Here is a 22,770-nt window from a genome sequence, read left to right as displayed (position 1 = left end):
AAGTTCATTGAGCATCAACTATATGACACATTCTGTTAGGTCTTAGGGCTATATCTAGGAACTAATATTCTAAGATTACTAATAAAATTATAATCCACCCATGGAATATTTGACTCTTCTCTCTTTCCAGTCTTCCTTCAGCTCTGTCGAACTGCTTTCAAACCTGCTTACCTGGAGAAAACCTCCCCATCAACAATAACTCCACATTAGTTTCCATTTCTCATGCCAAGTATAACCAGCTGGTCATGGCTGCCTGAAGCCCCATGTGAAAACGGACCCTAGACTCACGGGAAGCCATGCCGCACTGGATGAGACGCACGGAGAGGCCCCTGACGGGAGAAACGTCAGGAAGCATACCTAAGACTGTGCTGCGTGTCACCCCGTCGCCTCCAGCCAACTGTAGCTCAGTGACTTTTATTAATGCGTTACACTTTCAAAAGCATGACATGACCTGAAAAATATTTCCTCCTCACAGAGTACCTGCATTTAAGATAACACAGACATAAAACAACCAGTGCTGTGTGTGCTTTCCTGCTGATGGAATTTAAAGGCCCAACTCTTAAGAGCTATGGTGCTTAGTACTATGCCTTTTTCTCTGTGAGACTGAAAAGAAATAATGGATAAAAATCAGAGTATCCTATAAATGTTTTTCCAATCTGTCAGATTGTGTTGTCTGACCACTGACAGTGGAGGCCTTGATGCGATGGTCTTGCTTGTGACTCTGGATGATTCCTCCATTTATCTCAAGCCTCCTGGGCTTGACCTGCTTTCAGGCAGGACTGCTGTCACTGTTTCAGGCAGGACTGCTGTCACTGTCAGAGGCTTCGCAGCCTCCTTCCCTTCCTGTGAGTAGGCTGCTATTGATTGACATTGCCTCCAGGCTGAAGCTCTTAGATGAAATAGCCATCCTCTGTGTGTGTGTGTGTGTGTGTGTGTGCAGGCACGTGTATGCACATATGTGTGTAGATGAAGGGCATTCTGGGATTTCTCTTGCAAAGTTTCATTACAAATAAAACTATTATTTTGCTATTAAAGTTGCATCAGCTCAACTCTTGGGAGAGAGTGGGGAACTGGATCTCTCTCTACTGTCTTGGCAAGTTCATGCGACTCTATAAGTACTTCAAAGTAGAAAGGTTTAAAATATTCGTGAACAGAAACTTCTAAAACATGCTCACATTCAACTCCAAGCATCTGTGGAAGAAAAGCGAGTGCTCTCAAAAGAAGAAAACTGGTTTGCAGTATCTTCTGTAGTAAGAACCTCCTGAAAAAGGAAATACCTAACAATATTCCAATATATGCTACATAAACAAAATATTTCTAAAAGAAAGTTTACATATGTCAACTATTTCTTTTGTTTCTAATTGACTAAGGTAAACATGGTTTGTCTATGTTCTTTTTTTCCTGAAAAACAGTAGTTTCTAATAGATGGGAAGTTTTTAAAGATATATCATATTTATTTTTCAGAATTTGAAGAACTTACAAAACTCTCACTAGCTGGGTTACTTAGAAAATTTTCTGCTTTCTTTCCACTTCAATATGTCTCACAAAAATCTCTTGAAAGTTAGAGAAAATATAAAAACAAGTTAATTTTCTTATTTTAAAATGTATGTATATTTTTATTTCTGCAGATCTCAAGATGTTTTGTTCTGATTAAGACCAAAATCATGGTTTTCAATTTCTTCTTGATGGTACAGTAAATAGAAGTTTCAGAAGAAACATTTATTTCTTCCCATCCATCTTCCTATATTATATTATGTGCTATTTTGAAAACATGTTTTAAACTGCTTATATATATATATATAATGTATATATATTAAATAGCTTATATACATGTGTGTGTAAGTTCTAAGTTAATTCTAAGTTCAGTCGCTCAGTTGTGTCCAACTGTTTGCGACCCCATGAATCGCAGCACACCAGGCCTCCCTGTCTATCACCAACTCCCGGAGTTCACTCAAACTCATGTCCATTGAGTCAGTGATGCCATCCAGCCATCTCATCCTCTGTTGTCCCCTTCTCCCCCTGCCCCAAATCCCTTGCAGCATCAGGGTCTTTTCCAATGAGTCAACTCTTTGCATGAGGTGGCCAAAGTATTGGAGTTTCAGCTTCAGCATCAGTCCTTCCAATGAACACCCAGGACTGATCTCCTTTAGGATGGACTGCCTGGATCTGTTTGCAGTCCAAGGGACTCTCAAGAGTCTTCTCCAACACCACAGTTCAAAAGCATCAATTCTTTGGTGCTCAGCTTTCTTCACAGTGCAACTCTCACATCCATACACGACCACTGGAAAAACCATAGCCTTGACTAGATGGACCTTTGTTGGCAAATTATGCTATCTAGGTTGGTCATAACTTTCCTTCCAAGGAGTAAGCGTCTTTTAATTTCATGGCTGCAGTCACCATCTGCAGTGATTTTGGAGCCCAAAAAAATAAAGTCTGATGCTGTTTCCACTATTTCCCCATCTATTTGCCATGAAGTGATGGGACCAGATGCCATGATCTTAGTTTACTGAATGTTGAGCTTTAAGCCAACTTTTTCACTCTCCTCTTTCACTTTCATCAAGAGGCTTTTTAGGTCGTCTTCACTTTCTGCTGCAAGAGTGGTGTCATCTGCATATCTGAGGTTATTGATATTTCTCCCAGCAATCTTGATTCCAGCTTGTGCTTCTTCCAGCCCAGGGTTTCTCATGATGCACTCTGCATAGAAGTTAAATAAGCAGGGCGACAATATACAGCCTTGACATACTCCTTTTCCTATTTGGAACCAGTCTGTTGTTCCATGTCCAGTTCTAACTGTTGCTTCCTGACCTGCATACAAGTTTCTCAAGAGGCAGGTCAGGTGGTCTGGTAGTCCCATCTCTTGCAGAATTTTCCACAGTTTATTGTGATCCATACAGTCAAAGGCTTTGGCATAGTCAAGAAAGCATAACTTGATAAAAAAACATAGATGTTTTTCTGGAACTCTCTTGCTTTTTCAATGATCCAGTGGATGTTGGTAGTTTGATCTCTGGTTCCTCTGCCTTTTCTAAACCCAGCTTGAACATCTGGAAGTTCATGGTTCACATTTGCTGAAGCCTGGCTTGGAGAATTTTGCATTACTCTGCTAGCGTGTGAGATGAGTGCAATTGTGCAGTAGTTTGAGCATTCTTTGGCATTGCCTTTCTTTGGGATTGGAATGAAAACTGACCTTTTGCAGTCCTGTGGCCACTGCTGAGTTTTCCAAGTTTACTGGCACACGTGTGTGTGTATGTGTGTGTGTGTGTATATGCAAATATGGGGCTTCCCTGGTGGATCAATGGATAGTTGACATTGCACTCTGCTTCCTACTCTTAGGTGACTGCTTTAAAATTGTTGCAGTTTTGAAAGTTATTCTTTTATTTCCCCCCTTGTCTCCTGGTGAATCTCCCTGGTTTTACGGGATCCCATGAAGGACGCTAAATGGAGAGAGTGGAGTGTATCTGAAATGCTCCCACACCTCCAACCTTGTTTGTGCATCACCAATGCTAAACAGCAGCAAATCTGTTCTGCTTGACTAGCAGAGTGTAGCTGACCCATTGGGCAGCCTAAAGCCTACCGTAGGGTGCTTTTGTACACTTGGCGTTGTCATTACTGTATTAAGTTGTAGTTAAAAGGCCAGATTCACCAGAATTTCACATATTCTGCTTCCTGCTAACATATTTGGGAAGGTTTTCCTCTATCTCATTGATTCGCTTTTAAAATTAAAAAGGAATGTCTTTGATAATGTTAAAAAGCCCTGTACTCAGTCCCGAGGCATGTTGGGTGGGCATGTGAATACTTAAGATCTTTGGGGTCAGCCTCTTCCTGCAAGGCTGAGGCTCTTACCCTCCAGCCCTTGAAGAGAATCCCAGAATCTTCTCAGCCCCTCTGTCTCTACCCTTCCTGATTCTAGCTTAGTGATTCCACCCAAATCCTGTCTGTGCCAGAATTGCCTCCTGCTGCTCCTTCTGCTTTGATCTAAGACCTTACCACAGACCCTCTAGTCAGTCTAGGTAACTCTAAGCCCCTGACCATGACTCCTTTAAATTTTCATTTTTCTTGATCCTCAGCTACTTGTAGAGTTCCCCTAAGCAGAGTCACATTCCTGAGCAAGGTGGGCTCAATTGTTTCCAACTCTTTGCAACCCTGTGGACTGTAGCTCATCAGGCTCCTGTGTCCATGGGATTTTCCCTGCAAGAATACTGGAGCGGGTTGCCATTTCTTTCTCCAGGGTTATCTTCCCGACTCAGGGATCAAACCCACGTCTTCAGCATCTCCTGCATTGGCAGGCAGATTCTTTACTACTAAGCCACCTGAGAAGCAAGGTGAGAGAGAAGGGGAAAGGTGACCAACCCAGACGGTGACACCCCTGCTCTCTGGACCTTCCTAATATCACGATGGTCCCATTCCTGGGAGCAGAGGCCCTAATGCTAACTGGATGGAGTCATATTCTACTGTGTAAGAGGATCTTGTTCTTACAAATAGTTGTTCCTTCCCATCAGGGCAGGGTAGTAGGGTGTACAAAGTCAAAATCTCCTACAAGTTTGTAACCTATAGGGACAGAAGAGCCACAAAGATGGCTCCTTTATCCTCCCTAGGCTTCTTAATTTCGATCCTACAGGAGCAAACTTTGGTTCACATTTATTAGCACCGCACTGTAAGCCACTGAGTAACCAGCTGCCAGATAAGGTTCACATTTGTTAAGGCAGTGGGTCTTGCCTACCAGAAAGAAAAAAAAAAAAGAGAGAGAGAGGCTTAAAAATAGGCATTACTAGGACAGCTTTCTCAGTGAAAACTGCTTTTAATTGTAAATGGATAGAAAAAGCCAAACCAGATTTCCCTTGGGGGTTTGTGTCTTGGCTCTGTGTGGCCCTATAACCTCACTGAGAATTGGCTGCACATTACAAGAGCAGGTTCAAACTTAGGGGAAAAGTTTTCTAAAAGTTTCTTCAAACGATGGTTATCTCAGCACAAAGAAAAATATATTTTTTCTTTTATTTTGTGTCTAAATGAGATGTTGGGTATTCACTAAACTTGTGGCAATCATTTCATGATGTATGTAAGTCAAATTATTATGCTGTACACCTTAAATTTACAGTGTTGTGTGTCAATTGTATCTCAATAAACCTAGAATAAAATGTATTGAAATAATTTTACAACAATTTTCATTTCCAATATTAATGCATAAACCTTGATTATGTGAAAATGTAGTAGAAGGACGTCAAACTCAACCAATTTAAATGTTTTATAATGGTGTGGGCCAGGTAAGACTGATGCTTATAGTTATCTTTTGTTCATTTATCTATCCAGGCATTTGTTCACTCAAAATTCTTTGGCTGAAACTGACATAGTACCTATTCAAGGAGCTTGTGGACTAAACAAAAGAAAGGCATGCCAATGAAAACAGGGGGTAGATAAGGAGTCTGTAGTACAGAGAGGATAGGTAAGTTATTCTGAAACACACAGCTAGTCCAGTAGGATAAGGATTCAAACTCAGAGAAGTAGATTACAGAATCTATATTTTTAACCGTTATAAACCTATGCTGCCTCTAGTTGATATATATATTTAACTCAATATAATGTTATATATGTTTTCATCTCTTGTTAATTTGCTTCTACACCATCTAAAATATCTTGGAGTCTTCTCATTAAGCCATATCCACAGAATTCATCAACCAATACAGAGCCAGTAACCAAAACTGACACATTAATTATCTCTCTACAGATGGCATGATTTTTAAACAGTGAAGAGCATGTGGGTCTCTAATTGCAGAGAGAAGTCTAAACAAAGCTGGAGGAGCACACGGGAAAGAACGGATGATTCAGAACAAGGAGACTTGTTGACTTTTGTATTGAAGCTTGGAAGGAAGTGTAAAATGTCATTGAGAAAGAGAGACACAACAGGACCTCCCTGCAGAGGTCACAGCTTGGCATTTTAGGATCCGACGTCTGGCCTCATGAACATAGAACCAAACCACCTAGAGAAGCCACAGGGACCGACAGAAATCCGTGCTGAAGAACAGTGAGGAGAACGTCGATGGTGAATATCATGCCGAGATTATTAATGAGTGTGTCATAGGAGCCAGGATCTACACCTTGCTGAAGTTAAGACAGATTATGTACATTATTTCTTCTCAGTCCAGGAGCCCTGCCATTCTGTCACAGAAGGCAATTAGATCAGTCTAGACCAGTTCATAACAATGCCAGTGACCTGTTCTTCTGTAGGTGTTTTAAAATTGATTTGTGGATGATTAATTATACAGTCTTTTCAGTTGAGAAATTATTAACCAATAATTCTTTGGGTTCTCTTTCCCTTGCTTTAAAAAAAAAAGAAGTAATATAGGTTATAGTATTTCCTTCTTGGCATAAGATATCTCACTAGGAATTCTTAAGAATGACAACTATTAGGTGTATGATAACTTTCAGCAATTCTCAGAGTTCTTACTAAGGGACTGTTAGTAGAACAGATTGTCATTACTGAAGTAAACTATGATCTGGTCTTATCTAAACTAACCTGGCTTCCTGCCCCTCAATTTACAAACTATCATTTCTTGGCCAATAATAAGTTGTTCAGAACAATTAAAGCTCTCTATTAAAATTATTAAGATCAACGATGCCTACCATGTAGCAGTGGTGGTTTCTTGAGGAAATTTCATGATTCCTATTGATTAACATGAAAACATAAAAGTATGAAATCTTGCCTTCAGCTATACATGAGGAAACAAATAAGGGAGAAGAGCCAGCAGTAAATTAAATGGGAAATGTGGCCTTAAAGGTAACTTGACCTTTTACTCAGAAAAGGAGAGGCATGCGAGAGAATCATTTTGAAACAGGGAGAACTATAAGACCACTGTTAAGTAAGATAATAAGGAGTTCTTTATTCAGATTATCTGAGCAGTAGACTAGCTATAAGCAGGAACTGCATCTCCTGTTGATCACTGATGTTGCTACTGAAGATATTTGAAGTAGATACCTAGAAGGATTGTGATAGGTTAAGAGGTAAGTGTTTAGGTACATTTTCTAAACTGTTAGTATTCTCAAACTTGACATTCTTGAGATAACAATTTTGGGACAAGTTCGAAAGAGTGGGATGTAATCATTTGTTATTTTGATTCGGTCCAGTTTTGAACAATGCAGATGTTTAGGTTTATGTGTGGAAATAAGTTTCTGGACAAGTAAATTGGTCTAGTCAACTGTATCATATCATAGTTTGACTTGTATCACAATTTACTTGTTGTAGGACCCAGGAACTGACCTCACGGGTCCCAAATCCTAGAACTCTAGGAGGATACTTCATCTGTGAAATCAAGCTTTGACAAATCTCAGAAATATGCTGGAGTTGTTACCAACTAATTGTACCTTGTGAATAGCCAAGCTATTTGTCAGAATCTCCAAAAGACTACTTGCCCATTGGCCGCTGGGTTTGAAGATCCTAGAGCTTGAAGAGCAGAAGAGATCATTCACCTTGTGGGTTCCTTGTGGAAACTTACAGGTGAAAGGAGCTTGCTCCTGAATCTGGGAGTATACCTCTGGGATGCCCTGCCCTGCGCAACTATCTGCACCCAAATAGGTTCTCCTAACATTTCCTAATATTAAAGGCATTTGTGTTTTCTGCTTGGGTCTCTGAGTGGCTATCTGCTAACATTTTGTGTAGTGATCAAGAGTATAGGATCTGGGTTAGGTTATTCTGGATTTGAAACTGGTTCCATCACTTTTTATTTATAGGATCTGGAGCACATTACTTAACTTCTGGAGGATTTCCTCATCTATAACATGGAGATAATCCTAGTACCTATCATATAAGATCCTTGTGGAAATTAAATGAAATACGCAAATATGTTTAGAGTAAATGGGGCCAGGCACACAGTAAGGAAATGCATACTGTTTTCTCCATAATTACCACTACTTTGGAATAACCACCCATTGATTGTGTATTACAGGAATTAAAAGTAAATATAAGACTCCTATTATGCACACAATAAATATGCATATTAAATTATGAGAGCTATACATTGAGCCTGATATAGACACCAGTTTCTCCTTCACTTGGGGGCTACATGATCCTAGGTAAGCAGTGCCCTTCTCTACCTTGTGGCAATGTCAGGACTATTCACATGGATTTTGGTAGAAGGAATAACTTCCTGAGTAAGAGTCTTTCCTGAAAACTAATTGGGCACTTGTGTAACACCACGGCACTTCCTGTTTAACTCCACTAAACGTCCCCAGGCAGCAGTAGCTTGGTGGGTTGCTGCTAAATACTTAATGTCTCTGTAGGTAACCCATTATTCTCAGAAAGGACTGCCCACTGGAGACCTGAGAAGATCATGACTGATGTGAGCAGAAGTGAGTATGTGTGTATTTGTGTGAGTGTGTAGGTGTGGAAGTGTAAAATACTGATGACATTTAACAAACATTTCCAGAGATGGACAGACAGAAAGATAGCAGAGCAATTCTATTTAAAGGAGCTTTATTATTTTCCATTAAATTCTAATTAAGAATGATTATATTGTTTTTACTTAAGCATTCTGCTCAGATGGAGTCGGCAAGAACTCTCTGTAAGATGGAAATTTTAATGCATGTGTGGTGCATTTTAATCAGTTCACTTTTAAATACCTGTGAAGTGGCTGGATAGAAGAGTTAAATGCATGTAGACTGTGAATACTAACACGATGCTCTTCTACTCTGTTAAGAATTTTAATTCAAGTGTCTTAGAGCCATCACTCATTTTGGAGAAAAGAGAACTCCCGTTTCATAGTGGAAGTCAACAGGAAATCTTTCTTTAGAATGATGCCAGACGCATGGTAAAGACTCAATAAATGCAAGGTATTGTTTCCATAATGACCATCACTCTGGGACAACTATTCAATGAGTATGCATTAGATTAATTAAAAGCACATTTTTCAGGAGTTTTGCAATTTGGGAGATATTCTGTTTATATGGAAATCCCATGGACAAAGGAGCCTGGTGGGCTACAGACCATGGGGTCACAAAGAGTCAGACCTGACTGGGCGACTAACGCTTAGGCAACACTATACTGTGTACATCTTTGCAATATTTATCTAATGACAAAGTGTAATTAAAAATATGGGCTTCCCAGGGGGCACTAGTGTTAAAGAACCCATCTGCCAATGCATAAGACACTAGGCTTTGATCACTGGGTCAGGAAGAACCACTGGAAGAGGGCATGCAACCCATTCCAGTATTCTTGCCTGGAGAATCTCATGGACAGAAGGCAGTCCATAGGCTTGCAAAGAGTCGTCCATGACTGAAGCGACTTATCATGTATGCATGCAATATAAAATACACTGGATTGAGTGTCAAAATAAAAAAACTAGACTTGACTTTCAATTCTACCACTAATTGTACCAGCTTGACTTATATGGACTTTCTTTTCTCATCTGAAAATGAAGAGTTTAGGAAAAGTTATCTCTCTGGATGTACTTTGTGCATTGTTCAATAGCTTCCCTACTTAGGGTCAAAGGAGAATTGAAATTTAGCAGAAGGAGGGGCTGCCTCCAGATGGTCCTCTCCTCCCAGGCTGCAGTTCTGATGCAGTCCTGCATCAATCCAAGGGAAAGAGTTCCTCCTCCCTCTGTAATAGCTAATGTAGACCTTGCTCTCCCCTAACATCAACCCCAGCCTCAACTGAGAGAACCATTAGGTTCAATACGCTAGGCAAGTCTTGTTACCCTAGAAGTATGAGTTGAATTGAGAAAATCAACATTGGTCATGCAAAGCATGAAAAGTTACATGGCATTTTCAGAATGATTCTCAGCCCAGAACAAGACTTAATTGTACGCAGATTGGTGGGGTTTCTCCCAGTTTGTTAGCTCCTTTTCCTACTCAGCTTGTACACTATGGCCAATCAAACACTATAATCAGTACCTTAACCTCCATCCTTTTGTCCTTCAGCCAGAATCTAGCCTCAAGGAGATAGTAGAGGATTTGGGGATGCAGAGAGAGATATGTAGAAAATCTGAGCAACAGGAACATTCTAGTCACTAGAGAGGGGTTCTATGTGGTGGACGAGGAATGATGCTGTTGACTCTGCCATAGTCTGGTTGATTTACACTCAATACTTCTTTGTACACCAAAAAACCTTGACATCACTGAAAGGATTTTCAGATACTCTGATATCATGAAAGCATTTATTATAAATACATGCTTATTTATGTAAGAAATGGGCCTTCTGGTCTCCTAAAACTAGATTTTTCCATCATAAATATATAAATGAAGATTTTGTGATTATACTTCAATGAATTATGACTTTAGTTAATATTTCTCAGTTGACTTGGATCTCATAACTCTGGGACACTGACAAGCTTAAGTCTTGGACCTGAGAAGCTGAGGTTTAGCCCCTGGACCATGGTGAATTTACCCTGAAGGTATGTTGATGGTCTGTTATCTTCCTTAGTAAAACTTCTGTCTGGACAGAACCCCAAAATATGTGGAGTCAAGACCACCAGGACAGGAGTTTGAGTGCTCTGCTGTCTTGAGTACTCTGAGCATCATTCCTGTCCCAAGCCACTGTATTTTCCAGTGATCTTGGAGACTCTTCTAAATTATTTGGGTGCTGGGCTATCATTATTATTAAAATAATGAAACAATGCTTCTTTACTAACTTTCTGACAATGCCCTTTATATCATAAAAACATGCATTATTCCATCATAGTCTAATTAATATCATGTTTAATAGGTATCTCACTTCATGCTAGGTTCCTGCACTCTTTTCAAAAGCAGTAAGCTTAAGAATTTTTACTAATTTAATTGAGAGCAGTCTTAAATTAATTGTATAATTAATCTTGTCAAATTAAGTAACATTTCTTACACTACTTTATTAAAGAAACTTGAATATTTTAAATTACCATGCTATTAGGCATTAATAAAGAAGTTCTTCTTCTGTATTGTTCTGCTTTATAACACAAAGAAGGTAATTGCAATATAAATTGCAATATAAAAGCTAATTTCTATAGTACATCAATAATTAGATACACATTATTCCCCATTATATCTTTTTTTAATTCACTGGATGATCTTTTTTTAAAAGAAAAATTATCCCCCAAATGCCAGGATTTAGCTGTTATTTTAATGATTGATTTCAAAACTGGATCATGGAACATGTTCAGAAGTGGTTAAATTAAACCTAAAATATGCCGGCTGTGCACGGCCATAGTATCAGCTCTCGAAAACTTGAACCCCTTGAGCTCTGATGTTAGTGAATATGCAGCACATCTATTTTTTAGATGTAAGTAAAGAGCTCTGATCTTTGCTAAGTCCTTGGGGATTAGAAAACAGCTTCTTCACATCTGAAACAAGAGGTCTTTTCTCCAGAGACAGCCAGGTGTGACCACAAGGACGATGTATAGAAAGGGAGATTCTAAAATGGTGGTGAGAGGTGGGGTGGGCAGGAAGGAAGGAATGCATAATAACTTACCATCAATATTTTATGAAAAGATAGAATGTACTCTCAAGGTCAAAAACCATAGCTTCTTAACTTCTGTGAGCACACACATTTTCATAAATATTTTTTCTGAATTTTAATTTTCTGAGGCAAGTACCAATGATAAACCTCAATGTGCTGTGCTCGTATTCCATATTCACCAGGTGTGGCCTCTATAATCAAGTAACCCGGAAACAAATGTATGCAGATTTCCAGGCAGATTTAGATTAAATCTTACTGATGATGCTTAAATATTAGTTAGCATTGATCCCAAGAGTTCAAAGGATTGACATTGTCTGTGCCCAGCAAAGTCCACAGCTCTTAGTAGCCATTGAAAAATATTCTGGTAAAGTGAATAACCACTTGCTCCTTGGAAGAAAAACCATGACAAACCTAGACAGGGTATTAAAAAGCAGAGACATGACTTTGTTGATGAAGGTCCATATAGTCAAAGATATGATTTTTCCAGTAGTCATGCACAGATGTGAAAGTTGGATGACAAAGAAGACTGAGCACAGAACTTATATTTTGAAACTGTGGTGTTGGAGAAGACTCTTGAGAGTCCCTTGGCCTGCAAGGAGATCCAACCAGTCCATCCTAAAGGAAATCAGTCCTGAATATTCATTGGAGGGACTGATGTTGAAGCTGAAGCTCCAATACTTTGGCTACCTGGTGCAAAGATCTGACCCATTGAAGAAGACCCTGATGCTGGGAAAGAGTGAAGGGGACAACAGAGGACAAGATAGTTGGATGACATCAACGACTCAGTGGACATGAGTTTGAGCAAACTCCAGGAGATTGTGAAAGACAGGGAAGCCTGGTGTACTGCAATTCATGGGGTCGCAAAGAGTTGAACATGACTGAGCGACTAAACAACAACAGAGTAACTTAGCTAAATTTAAAGAAAAAAAAATCAGATACATAAAAATGCTCTTTAAAATGTTAATAATGGCAGTACTTTGGTTAAGCCTAATAAAAATATTTTTTTCTACCATTTTTCTACCTTTAATTGGTAGTGGCTAGTATCTGAAAGTTATGACCAACCTAGATAGCATATTCAAAAACAGAGACATTCCTTTGCCAACGAAGGTCCATCTAGTCAAGGCTATGGTTTTTCCAGTGGTCATGTATGGATGTGAGATTTGGACTGTGAAGAAGGCTGAGCGCCGAAGAATTGATGCTTTTGAACTGTGGTGTTGGAGAAGACTCTTGAGAGTCCCTTGGACTGCAAGGAGATCCAACCAGTCCATTCTAAAGGAGATCAGTCCTGGGTGTTCATTGGAAGGACTGATGCTAAAGCTGAAACTCCAATACTTTGGCCACCTCATGCGAAGAGTTGACTCATTGGAAAAGACTCTGATGCTGGGAGGGATTGGGGGAAGGAGGAGAAGGGGACAACAGAGGATGAGATGGCTGGATGGCATCATCGACTCCATGGACATGAGTTTGAGTAAACTCTGGAAGCTGGTGATGGACAGGAAGGCCTGGCATGCTGTGATTCATGGGGTCGCAAAGAGACACAACTGATTCTATGACTGATATTCATTCTGTTCATCAAACTTTATGGCACATCAGAGCAAATGGTAGAATTTTATTTTTCCACACCTTTGTGGTGAGGTATGGTCATTGGACTTCCTTTGGCTCATGAAATGTGAAAGGAAGGGACATGTCACTATGTCGGGGAGCATTTAAAATCTAAAAATGTGATTCATCATACTTCTTTTTCCCAGAAAATGTGGAAGCACAGAGAAGAAGACTCCTCCATCCTGGGTTTGAGCAGAGATCCAGGAGACCATTTATACGAATATAGAATATCCATAGCATGAGTGAGAAATCCACTTGTATTTTTTTAAGCTATTGAGATTGGGGATTGATCATTATAAAATCCTAGCTAAGCGTGTCCTGACTATGTGTAACTGTGAACAACAAATAACTGGAATGTTGTATCAGTGAGAGAACAAAAAAATAAAAGTGATTTTCTTAAATGTTAGGAAGACATTTCTACTCTATTCATAAGTTTGAAAAAAATTTCATCTAACATTCTGTAATCCCTTTGATATTTTAGGAGTTTAGGTTTACTCAATAAAAATTAAAAAATGAGATGAGAATATATGTAGGATGGAACTTGTAAAATAAACGATTCTTGATAGAGAGGTTTTCTACAATAAGGATATTATGGCATAAATATTTTTCTATTCAGTGGTAATTTTAATAAATTTTTCAGAAGTTATATTTACTTCCTAAAGGAATTTTGGTAACATAGAAAAGCACAAAGAAGATAAAGTTTACTTCTCATTTTATCAGAGCAAGAGAGTCAATGCTAACATTTGATTTATATGCTTTTGTCTTAATAGAAATGATGAATGTGCATATTTAGATTTGGTAAGGGAAGTATTTTTACAAATTATTAAAAAAATTTTTTTCTCTTTACCCCTTTAACTTTTTTGGGGAGAAGAGTAAGAATGAGAAGGATGAGTAAACATGACTCGCCATGCAACTGGCTGAGAGTTGAGAGGCTGCCACACAAGCAGACTCTGCATTTCCCTTGAGGTCCAGTGGTGGCCAGATGTGCGTTTCACAGGCCAGGGCCATTTCAGAAGCATTTGGGCAACTGACTAACTTTTCATCTTGCCAAGTAAGGACACCTGGAATATTAATCAGCTTTAAAAAGGAAGGAACCCCTGACATGCCACAACATAAATGAACCTTGCAGACACTCTGCTCAGTGAAACAAGCCAGTCACAGCAGGACAAATACTGTGTGATTTCATGCATGGGGTCCCAAGAGCACTCAGATTCATAGAGACAGAAAGTAGGATGGTGGGGGTGAGGGGTAGGGGAGAGGGGTGAGGGATGGGGAGCTGGTGTTTAATGGGGACACAGTTTCAGTTTGGCAAGATGAGGAAGTGATGGGGATCTTCCCTTGTAGCTCAGTCGGTAAAGAATCTGCCTGCAAGGTTGGGAAGACCCCCTGGAGGAGGAAATGGCAACCCACTCCAGTATTCTTGCCTGGAGAATCCCATGGACAGAAGAGCCTGGCGGGCTAGAGTCCATGCGGTTGCAAGAGTCCGACACAACTTAGCGACTAAACCACCACCATGGTGGCGATGGCTGTGCAACAGTGTGAATGTGCTTAATACCACTGAACTGGGCACTTAATAATTAAGATGGTAAACTTTGTATTTTTAAAACAATTAATTTTTAAAAACTCAATTTCCTCTGGCCGTCTTTATAATTTCACTAAAAAGTTAATTTAGAATAAAAATAGTTCTTGTTTTTCCTACATTTTAATGCACACATACCTAATAACTATATTAGCGTTATATTTCATATTATATATAAGTTCGCATAATTTTTTAAAATAGAAAGTGATTCATTTAGAACAGTATCTTTCAAACACTGTAAAGCTTTTACGGAAAATCAGGCCAGTGCCAAAAGACTGTCTCATTAGTTGTAATGGCCTTAATGGCCAAATAGTATATATTTTATATACAAAGGTGTGCCTCTGAGTTATGCACTTTATATAAAAATGTTTCTTTTTTTGTTATTAAATAATGCTGACCATACTGTTTGGAAACTTTTTCCTTCACCTAATAATATAATTGAGACTTGCTCTCATTTTATTAGCTATTTATAAAAATGCAAATGTCCTTGTAAAAGCTTTAGGCTATCTTTCCATTCCTTCCCCAAGGATAGGTTAGGTATGTGGGACATTCCTAAGGGTGATTCCTAATTTTAAAGTGAATGGCCCAAGCCTGCTGATTTTGATCAGATCTGCCTTCAGGCCAATCTGAGTGCATCCTGTCTCCATGGTAGTTCTTGGTGGCCTGCAGAGGCAGTCTATCCCAGGTGGGAACCTGCCTGCTTCACATCAGCTGCCTTGTAAGGCACATGCCTGGCTTTGCCTAAGACTTGACTCCATTCTATCAGCTGCACTCAGCCTGTCACTGTCCTTCTGCCAGCAGGGAAGACACTGGGAATGTCCACAGCTTCAGTTCAGTTCAGTTCAGTTCAGTTCAGTCGCTCAGTCGTGTCCGACTCTTTGTGACCCCATGGACTGCAGCACACCAGGCCTCCCTGTCCATCACCAACTCCCAGAGTTTACCCAAACTCATGTCCATTGAGTCGGTGATGCCATCCAGCCATCTCATCCTCTGCCGTCCCCTTCTCCTCCTGCCTTCAATCTTCCCCAGCATCAGGGTCTTTTCAAATGAGTCAGCTCTTCGCATCAGGTGGCCAAAGGATTGGAGTTTCAGCTTCAACATCAGTCCCTCCAATGAACACCCAGGACTGGTCTCCTTTAGGATGGACTGCCTGGATCTGTTTGCAGTCCAAGGGACTCTCAAGAGTCTTCTCCAAAACCACAGTTCAAAAGCATCAATTCTTCCGCGCTCAGCTTTCTTTATAGTCCAACTCTCACATCTGTATATGACTACTGGAAAAACCATAGCTTTGACTAGACGGACCTTTGTTGGCAAAGTAATGTCTCTGAATAGGGCTATTTTATTTAATGTACTTCATTCTGGATGCCTTTTATTCCTTGTTCCTGTCTTACTGCACTTTCTTGAACTTTAACTACAGTGTTTAACAGAAGTTGTGAGAATGTACATCCTTATCTTATTCCTGACTATAGGAGAAAATTTTTCAGGATTTCACTGGGAAGTATAAAGATAGCTGTGGGTTTTAGTAAATGCCCATTATCTGGTTGAGGGATTTCCCTTCTATTCCTGGTTTGCTAAATTTTTTTTAAAAATAATGAATAGAGTTGAATTTTGTTAAATGTCTTTTCCACTATCAATTGATAAACTCAGGAGATTTTGGTTTTTTAGGCTATGGTGAATAACATTGATTGATTTTTCAAGTATTAAACCACTTCTGCTTCTCTGTGATGAATCTCATTAATTATGATGCTGAACTCACTTAGCTAAAATTTTGTTAATAATATTTGTATCTATGTCCATGACGATGCTGGGATCGTCATAATTATTTTTTCCTGTAATGTTTTTGCATTATTTGTTATCAGGATAATGCTGTCGTCTTGAACAAATTATTAAATATTTCTTCCTTCTTCTAGTTTCTTGAAAATATTTCAGAATTGGTTTTATTTCTTTATTAAATGATAGAGTCAACCAGTAAAACCATCTAGATTTGGAAATTCCTTTTTTGGGAAATTTTTTCAACAATGAACCTCAATTTATTTAATAATTATAATACTACTCAGAGTATATCTTTCAACCTAGGTGACTTTTGACAGTTGATGGTTTTCAAGGAACTGGTCTATTTCATTAAATTTGTGACTTTATGTGCCCAGATTTGGGATATTTTCTTATTATCATTTTAATGGCTGCCAAGGGTTTTGGTATCCTTTCTTTCACTCCTGGTTTTGGTGATTTGTGTCTTATCGCTTTGTTAGTATCAGAATTCATCAATAACATTATCATCAATTTTATTGATCCAGTCAAAGAACCAACTTTTATTTTTCTTGATTTTCTTGATTGGTTTTGTGTTTGTTTCATTAATTTCTGTCGTAATCTTTATCATCTCTTTCCTTCCACTTGCTTTGGATTTGTTTACTCTTATTTTTCTGCTTTATTAAGATGGAAATTTAGATAATTGATTTAAGACTCTTTTTTTTGAATAGAAGCAATAATTCTATGAATTTTCCTCTCATCACTGCCTTAGCCTTATCACACAAATTTTGGTGTGTAGTATTTTTCATTTCAACTGTAGCTACTTTCTAATTTCCATTAAGACTTCCTATTTAACTCATGGATCTTTAGACATGAGTTTTTAATTTATAAGTGTTTAGGGAATTTCCTGTCATCTTTTTCTTACTTATTTCAATTTTCTTTTAAGGTCTGATAACCTACTTTTAGAATTTAAATTATTTTACAGGTTAAAATATTTTTCCCTCCTAGGATGTACTCTGCCATGGTGAATATTCCAAGTGTACTTGAGAGGAATGTATATTCTGTTTCCATCTTTCCTACCTTTTTTCTGTTTATTTTGAATGTTTTTAGGGTAACATTTTAATCAATCTATTGTGTTCTTAGTGTATCTTTTACTATAGATATTTTAATGGTTGCGCTAACAGCTGGGGTATCCTGACTCAGGGTCACTTATAAGGCCACTGTTACCCCATGATTCAACTGAGGTAGAAAGATCTGCTTTCAAACTCATTAAATGTGATTATTGGTAGATCTAAGGTAATTATAGATTGTTAGAGAGAGGGCCTCATTTTCTTATTATGTGGGACTATCCACTGGGCTGCTCATGGTATATTAGCTTTGTTTCTCCAGAGTGAGTGATGAGAGAGACAGGGAGACAGACAAAGGGAGAAACTGCAATATTTTATAATCTATTTTTAGAAGGGACCAACCATTTCTTTGTTACTTCATCCATATGATATTTGTCACACAGATCAGCCCTAGTAATATTGGAAGGGGACTACAAAAACCCTTAACGACCCTTCTGAGGCTGACTACCACATCATTCCTAGGTCCATAATACAGTGTTCTCCAAACTGACAAGGACATTCTCACTCCAGGTCAAGTTGGTTTATTTATGACTAGCTCATTACTTTTAGCTGTGATTCTAGTACTCGTGCTACTGGGGAGGACCACATAGAGTAGCTGGAAACCTTTGCGTCTATCTAAGGTCTCTCAGTAGTTGAGAAAAGTTCAACCTATTTCCTTGAAGCTTACAAAATAGTAAGAGATTTGCCAAGAACCAAGAGATTTGCAAAAATTGTGATGTATTTTAAACGTCTATATTTAATCAGTTAAAGCTTTTAACAAATACATGCAAATGCAATGAATATATTGATCACCTCCTTTGATGATACTCTGACAATTTGAAATCTAAAGATTTTCATAACTATAAAACAAAAGACAAATAGCCCTTTGATCTACCTCTTCTGACAACCCATAAAGAACAACTGTGAAGTGATTTTATTTCTTAAACTCTATCAGTAAGGGTCACAAATTCATTTGTCTGTAAGTCACCAATATTTCCTGTTTTGGTGTTCCAATAATGTTTGGAGGCTAAGAGCTAGCTGCTTAGCAACAGCTTTTCTGGTAAGCATACAAACCCAGTGTGCTTGCCTGACCCTCTTAATCACTAATTATATTTGAGTTGGAGCTCAGTGTAGAATTGGGACCTGGCGACTGACCAGTCACTCTGTGGCATTTATTGAATTCAGACCATTCTACTGGAACTGCAGGTAAAAGAGGAAGGGAAAAAGTAGTCATTAAGCTTCGAGGTCACAGTTGGTGACATTAATGATGCTGTAGCAACCAGAATTGCCCCCCTCCCATTTACTTTAACCTTATATTTGATGCTTCAGAGTGATGTTCATGGGTGAATTTTCTCAGGTCTTGGTACCTAAATAATTACACTGTTTCTGAGCAAAAATTTTATTTGTCTGAAGCATGCAAAGAATCAGGTATTAGATCAAATTTTCCTGTTGGATTCAGAAACACAGAAACTCAGAGCCCAACTGCAGCTCCAGTACTAAGTGTACAAGACTCATGCCCTGCTTTTTTCTGACAACCTTGACCACAGTCTTCATCTTATTTTCCCTCCTTCTATTTTCTTGTTACCCTTGTTTAGCCACCTAACTGCTAGCAGTTATTAAAAAAAAAAAAAAGAAAAACTCTTCAATTATATTTGGATAAAGAAGGCTAGAATAGAAATACAAGAAGAAAAAGGGAAAGGTTATATTTATAAGCCTTGTAAGAAAGCCTCTTAATACTACGAACATGTTTTGAATAAGTAGACTATCCAAACTGGAGAGCAGTATATTCTGTGTTGGTGGAGCATCCATCGCTACAACAAAGGCCATGTGGGCAATTTTTCAGAGGAGTTTTACATAAGATTTAAACCTTGGGTAGAGAATATGTGTCTACTGCCCATCAATGAAAGCTGAGACTGCCTTTCAGGAAGCTTAAAACTATATCAAATGAACTCTATCATATTTTCCTTTCCTAACAGTTTTCTGTGGTGGAAAATATACATAAGTGTTACTTAATCTTCTAGAATTAAATTTATCTAGTCCTAATGATAGGTACTTTCACACACTTTTTATATGATAATGATGCCTGTAATAAACCCTGAAAGAACCAAATATGCCATTCAAATCACAAAACCAAAAAAAAAAAAATCCCTAAAATAAAATTTACCTAGTGTAGTTTCAAGTATCTTTTCATCATCTATTTAACTAAAAATTAGTGATACAAAAAATTGATATTAACCTGAGTGTCCTTCTCAACTGCTATGTTAGGTAAATTAGGGTTTATAGGATTACATGTCAGAGTTAAGACCTGGTAATGATGAATTGCAAGGAGATCAAACCAGTCCATCCTAAAGAAAATCAGTCCTGAATATTCATTGGAAGGACTGATGCTGAAGCTGAAACTCCAATACTTTGGCCACCTAATGTGAAGAACTAACTCATTAGAAAGAAAAGACCCTGATGCTGAAAAAGATTGAAGGTGGGAGAAGGGGACAACAGAAGATGAGATTGTTGGATGGCATCTCTGACTCAATGGACATGAGTTTGAGTAAGCTCCAGGAGTTGGTAATGGACAGGGAGGCCTGGTGTGCTGCAGTCCATGGCATCACAGAGTCAGACATGATTGAGTGACTGAACTGAATGATGGTTGATTTCGTCTTGTGTATGAAGGGTAGACACTTTTTCTAAATATCAAACAGCTCTCAGAATCTCCTCTTTTCTGTTCTGGGTTCAGTAATGAAATGCTTTTCAGGAATGTCTTTAAATATTGGACTTCTGAAGTCAGTGCAGACTTGTCGTATAAAACAGACATGAGACTCCTCATGGTTTACAGTATTCTTATTCAGTGACACATGTCACTTTGTGGTGGGATTTCTTCTACCTAGTTTTCTGAAAAGAAGGCAACTCAAAGTAGTCAGAAATTCAGTTACTGTGTTCCGTTATATATACTTTCATTATAAACAGATTGTTTCGTGGGCTTCCAAGTGTTACAGTTCAGTGAAGACTGCTCACTCATTCTCATACTTGACATGTCACCAGCAATTAAGATCCAAGCTGCCTGTCATTAGACATCATAGGATAAACATACCTCAAAACCTGGGGCAAGAAGGAAGAGCCAAATGGTGTTTGGCTAGAATCAGATCCAGGTGGAATGTTACCATGACAGACCTGCCCCTTAATTTGAGCATCTGTACCCGATAACCAACACCACGTGGGGCACTTTCTCAAGCTGGATAGCAGGTGTCAGCGTCTTTTGGTGCTGGGTTTCATTATTTTTCTTGTTGTTATATAAAGCATCCACTTATAGTACAAAGATAATAACTCACATGTATTTGTATGAGATTTTAATAGACTTGGAGAACTGAAAATAAGATCGTCCCTACAGACTTTTCTTCCTCTAGAAATTCAACTTTAGACTTTAATGAACCAAAAGGAGAAGTTCTATCACCATGGTCCTTTGCATAAGAAACTAAAAAGAAATAGGAAATGAGTTCCTATATGCACAGATGTTCTGGCAGATACATTAGAACCATTAAAAAAAAAATCATAGAGTGGATACATCTGATCCCCATACTTTTATAAGAGGAGTTTTGAGGTTGCAGATATTAGCCAAAAAATGAGACTGGATAGAAATCGGAAGTTGTATTTCATAAACATTTGACAGAATTCCATGATTATATTCTTAGCATTCCCCTACATACATGATATGAAAGAGCTTAGCTTTTAGCAAAGCGGTGGTGCTACTGCTAAAACTTAATAACTGCATAATTCTTTCTCGTGAACGTCTATAAAGACAGCCTTTGACAGCAAATGTGATTCGACCATGTAACTAGAGCTACACTACTATTTGGGCCAGGATTCAAAACTCTAGGAAGTCATATAGAGAAAACTCAGTATATAAACGTTAGTAGAGGAAGGAGAAAATTGCATGTTGTCTGATCATGTCATGGACTTTGTACTTTACTTATCATTTCCATAGATTTGATTAGTAATAATAAGTTAAAAATCTGGAGGAATTTTTAGTTTCTCATACAGTATCTAATTTAATACTCATAATTCTGTAAGAGCAGGTATTATTATTATTGCAATTTTACAGGTGAGATGAACAGAGTAGTTTAAGAGACTCACAATGATAAAATTGTAGGGTGAGAATGGAATTTAGAAAGTAATTAGCAAACTTTTCCCCTTTTCCTCCTTTTTGTTGGGTAGGAAAGATTTTTTTTCCTAACCACAATGTCACATAGAAACTCATATTATAAAACAGATTAAAGTGATATTTTATTTTTCAGTTCAGATTTTTAATATTCTATTTATAATATCAAATGTGAGAACAATGAGACTGCTTTGACAAACCCCAAATTTGAAATTGTTATTAGTTTCAGTATTATATTTTTATCTATAAAAGATAAATATTATTATATTTTCAGTATTATAATATTTTATCAGCATATTATATTTTCCATGAAATCTTGCTTTACTTCCTTAATTTGTGAATACATTTTATTTTCCATTTATTTCTGTTAGCTTTTTTAGTTGCACAGTACTAGAAATATTGTCATTCGTATCAGTTAGTACTTGCAGCTAGTAACATTCTGTCATTTTGAATAGATTGCCTTCTGATTTCAGTGCGTCTCATGCTTGTGCAGCTCAGTCGTGTCTGACTTTTTGCGACCTCGTGGACTGTAGCTCACCAGGCTCCTCTGTCTATGGGATTTCCCAGGCAAAAATACAGATGTGGGCTGCCATTCCCTTCTCCATGGGATCTTCCCGACCCTGGAATCAGACCCGCACCTTTTGCATCTCCTGCTTTGCCAGGAGGATTCTTTACCACTAATGCCACCTGGGAAGCCCAGAGAAGAACATTGGAAGGATAACCCACAAAAGTAAACAACGAGAGTCATCAGTTTTCTGTAAAGGGTCAGAGAAGAAGTATTTCAGGCTTTGTCCACCACATATGGGATTGAACCCACATCTTCTGTGTCTCCTGCACTGGCAGGTTAATTCTTCACCACTGAGCCACATGGGAAGCCCCATTACAGCTGATGGCTTTGCCCATTTAGCTAGTAGGAAATCAGAACTCAGAGAGAACAAGAGAAAGGATAGTGTTAGTCACTCAGTCGTGTCTGACTCTTTGAGACCCCATGGACTGTAGCCCACCAGGCTCTTCTGTCCATGGAATTCTCCAGGCAAGAATACTGGAGTGGGTTGCCCTTTCCTTCTCCAGGACATCTTCCCAAGCCAGGGACCGAACACGGCTCTCCCACACTGCAGGCAAACTCTTTACCTGTTGAGCCAGAAGAGAAACCCAGTAACAACAAAGGAGT

The sequence above is a fragment of the Bos grunniens genome, chromosome 9, assembly GCF_055505025.1.
Source record: "Bos grunniens cultivar Pamir isolate PY7600 chromosome 9, Bosgru_T2T1.0, whole genome shotgun sequence".
Taxonomy (NCBI): Eukaryota; Metazoa; Chordata; class Mammalia; order Artiodactyla; family Bovidae; genus Bos; species Bos grunniens.
Note: the sequence above shows the minus strand (reverse complement) of the source record.